Genomic DNA, 4839 nt, shown 5'->3' with positions numbered 1-4839 from the left:
GCTAATTTACTCAAAATTGATACACCTCGGCTTACCATCTAGCGGAATGTTTCGGAAGGGTGAAAAAACATATATTTAATACTTGGGCCGGGTATTTAATGTTCGGCTCCGCCCGAACTTAGACTTTCTTACTTGTTTTATTTTCAAATTATCTTGTAATGAATATATAAAATTATCGGTTGGTGGATTATGTATTTGAATATTTGTGAAATATCTATAATCTATACAAAAACTGTACTTTTCGACTGTAAATTCATCGACTTTTTAATTTGCTAATATGCATGCATGAATACATAGATTCCCTTCAAGACCAATGCTTTGATGGTATTCACGGGAAGGTTTATGTAGGTACATTTACATATTTTACACTTTTAACATAAATGTCAAGGCAGATATTTTAAGATACACTTCTTAACAAACAAATTTTTTTAAGTTATTATGAATGGATGAAGAATTTGAATTCAGTACTAAAACTTGTCATTTCAAGTGCTTATCAAAACTTTATACATGTTAAATAGAATTATATAATTTTAATTATTTGTTTATAAAAGTGCAGTTTACACTTTAACAAAATCCGTATAAATCCAAGGTCCAAACTTTCGTAAAGCTTTTTAATTAGATTTCCTATAAATACATATTTTGAGAATGCAGTTTTGTAGCCCGATCAATTCAAATAAAGCGCAAGTTTAAAATACATAGCTGCGGCTTATCGTTGGTTTTTAATATTTTTTTTTTTGATGAAGGCGTTGCTCATTTTCTTCATTAAAAAAATCGTCAAACATACTTAGATAATATGGAAGAAAATTACCGACATCGTCAAAAATATGCCATACATCAACTGTAAATCATAGCTACTTTAAATTAGCACTTTATTAGACTATAATTGAATGAGCTAAAAAACTGCAAAATATTAAGAGATCAAATTGAAATAGAAAATTTGGCGATTTTTTTTAATGTTGTCCAAAGATAAAACTTAATTTCATTCAGTGTTTGTTAAAGAATAAACTATATTTTTATAAACAAATAATTCATATTAAAATACAATAAAATAAATAGTCAAATCTACTCAATATGTGAGTGTCGTAAAGTTATGATATTTAAGAACATCTCTTTCTTAATTAACGATGACACTTTTTCTATATGAAGCTGATTTCAACATTTTGTTTTAGTAAAATTTTGTATCGAAAATATTCTTTCAAAACTTGCCTAGGAATGTGATATAATGGTTCGTTCAAAACCTATTTTCAAAACTTATAATGGCAAAAACGAGAAGGCGAAGACAAAAGGAGAATAAAAAAATTTCCCGCAGTGAATTTTCAGATTTTTAAGACGGTATAGTAATTTAATTTTTTAAATTTAAATAAAGCATGAATACCCCATGGAATAATCGAGTAGATAAAAAATATATAACGGTAAAACTGGCACATACATAAATATATGAAAGAATGCACTCAGGCGACGCCTCTAGCCATACATAGCTGAACTGGGTCGCAAAAGCGATCTATTATTACCGAATTTAAAAATTGTTGATACTCTAGTATGATCTCTCTCTCTCTCGGCTCTGCTGCTGCTCTTCGTATACGTGTGAAGCATGAACGAACGAGTTAGTTGGTTCATGCGTGTGAAGCACACTTGTGCTCAGAGTTGGCGAGACAGCAACGAATTAACATCGCGCATAGCTGTTCTGCTTTGTTACTTGAATACAAAAATGCCTTGCGAGAAATGAGTATGTACATACATACTTTGCTTGAAAATGCTTTGGGTGGAGTCAATGATTTGACGTGGTTGCATCCAAATGAATTTTTAAATTTTTAATTTGAGTTTTTATGTATGAACAGGTATGATATGTACATTTACTTCAATACTATCTTAACTCAAAAAACTAAAAACTCGAGAAAAACGGCTTTAAAGTTTTAACTTTGTATATATCTACTCCCAAATTAATACATATTTTTTTCTAGTGAGCTACTGATAATTGTTAGAGCTTTGAAATTTTTACACATCATTCTTAACACGATTTTTGCTTTTTTTTGGATTATGACACTTTTCTAGTAAATGAGCGATGCCCATATGTATATATCGAGGGCTTATATTCAATACCCTCTATCTGCAAAAACTCAATTTTTCAGGAGAGCAAAAAAACTGTTTTGGCAGCTGTTTTTAAAAGTGTTAATAATTTTAAGTACACACGCATGTCTTAAATATTCACGCAATATACTAAAACTAGTTTTTTACTTTTAATTCATTTAATTTTAGTTTAAAGATCAGATAGAGGTTATTGCAATTCGAATTATAACTATTTATATAGAAAAATTTGCTGATAGAGGGTTTTGCAGAATAATGAAAATGTCAGTTCTTTAGACGTAAATACTATGTTAAACTAAGATTTTAATGCAGAAATCATAGGTGTGAAAATTCGTTCCCTTCTATTCCGATGTGCCCAGGTAACCACATAATTTTAAATGTGTTTTTGTGTCAAAAGAGTATTTCACGTGATTTCGAAATTATATGAGAATCATTAGCACTGTTAAAAGAGGCTTCGCTGGCTGGTTTACTGTCCGTTCAGATGAGTAAATTTCCTTCGTTTATAGAGGCGAAACTTACAACTGATTCGGCTGTAAATGCCGAGCAGTACGGGGGAAAAGCACTGAAGACAATTGTAACACCCAGCCCTTTTGTTACCACCATATCTGGAACCGTCTGTGAAAATAAGCTCCCAGGTAATTTATGAGTATCAAACTGGGCAAATGCTCTTGCGGTAGAGTTTTTACTTTAGTAAGCATCGGATGATGTCGAAATCTTTGATGTAGCTTAATATACGAAATAAAGGTGATTGCTTGCTACATCAGTTTTTTTGTTGAAAGCAGGATTCGACGTGAGAGATAGCTTTTATTGGCGAGGTGGGAAATGCACGGATGCTTTTTCTCCTCTGCTACATAGTAAGGTGTTTCTAGCAATTTAAGATGTTTTTTTGCGCAGTGTCCATAAATTACGAGCCCAAAGTCAACTTTTACATAATGACAGTTCTGCTTAAAAGTAGGTTTATTGTAAAAAATCATTCCAAATATTTTCAATGTATCAGTATAGGGGAGGGGTGTTAGACAAGGAGAGGGTTGGATGTATGTATTTATTTGTATTTTCTGCATATGTGAAAAAATTACTTTTTCAGCTTAAATCTGAGCTCCTGAAGATTTGGACCAATTGATTAGATCGTTTAGTATGTTAGAAAAAATAATTTTTACTTGCGTCAAGTCCTTAGTCTTAGAAAAAATTAAAATATCATTAGTTTGGCAATAGGAATAATAATAGCAGTTTCCCACTCTTGATGATATAACCCTTGAAATAAAATGTAGTTATGGAGTTTAATGACTCTATGTTTGATGGGATACGCATGATTTTTTAGAACGGGGTACGGGATTTTGTCTGCAACAGGGCTTTTGCCTGTCATCGAAGAGATGGTTGGTCAAACTCTTAAATAGATATGAGTAAGAGAGAATTGTGGGAATCTTCGGACCAAGTGGAGGCAAATAAACATATACACATCGCTCATTTACTTTAGTAGTGTCATAATCCAAAAAATACAAATTTTGAGTTGAGTATGCAGAAATTATCGCTACGTCTTCTTCTATTTCGTGTAAAAATATCATAGCTGTATCGATTAAGCCCTGTATGCAGCTCTCAAGAAAACGGTCAAGAAAAAATTGCCATTATTTCGCGTGTGTGTCCAAGGAATTTTAACATTTTTTGATACTTCACAGCCTGTTGCCTCACTCTTTCCTCAAGAAATAATGGAACGGGCATATATTTCTGTTGCAAAACTGGGTTGCCTTATGCTCTTCCTTCACAAAAAACTTTAGAAAACCGTAGTAGAAAGCGTAGTAAATTTCTTAAGAACTGCGTACTGCCTTAAGGAAATTCGACTCAAGAAAATTTCTTAGCCATTTCTTGTACGTCATTTTATATGGAGTTTTTGCTTTTCTTGAGAGCTGCATACAGGCCTTTACCAGAATCTCACTAGAATAAAATATGTATTCATTTTTAGTATCGGCATATATGTAAATTCAAAACTTTAAAGCCGTCTTTCTCGAGTTTTGATTTTTTGAGTTATGACATTATTGTAGTAAATGAGCGGACATGTATATACCTGTAAGCTACCGGCCAAACCCGATCTTAGAATTAACTATTTTTGTAACTCTCATCATCAGTCCAACTGAAGCTACGCAGTCCACAAGATTTGGTTTCGGTTGGACATCGCATTAGGTAGAACAAGTTTAGCCTGGGCAAAACTAGTTTGACCTAAGATCGGATTTTACCGGAACATATACATACATCGGCACATTTAACTTACCCAGTCTTTATTTTACCTGCCACAAAAAATGGTAATGAAGCAAAATTGTGTAGATAGAGGATTTTGCTTTTGTAACAAAATGTTATTGCAGATAGTGGATTTTTCAAAATGAGAATATAATACCATAAAAGCAAAATTTTAAGTTTGGCATTATTGTCATGGTTGAAGGATAAATAAGAGCTCACGTTACCATCAAAAACTCATTTTCATCAAAATTGTAGTTAGAGGGTATTGAATATAAGCCCTCGATATGTTAAATATATGTATTTATATGTTTTTATTGAAGACCGATAATTTAAAATTTTTTTTTTAGTTCTCGTAATTTCCTACTAGGTTGCACATGCGGAGCAGTTTACGTCCATAAACCTAGCTGACCCATGTCGCCAACAATCAATAAAAATTAGCTAGGAATTAGGTGTATTTTAGGTGTTAATTAGGGCCTCCAAAATTAATTTAGGTGTACCCTTGGTTTCCGAGAAATTCGCAAAAAT

The sequence above is a fragment of the Rhagoletis pomonella genome, unplaced genomic scaffold (assembly GCF_013731165.1).
Source record: "Rhagoletis pomonella isolate Grant_MI unplaced genomic scaffold, Rhpom_1.0 Rhpom_scaffold_00003, whole genome shotgun sequence".
NCBI classification, from domain to species: Eukaryota; Metazoa; Arthropoda; class Insecta; order Diptera; family Tephritidae; genus Rhagoletis; species Rhagoletis pomonella.
Note: the sequence above shows the minus strand (reverse complement) of the source record.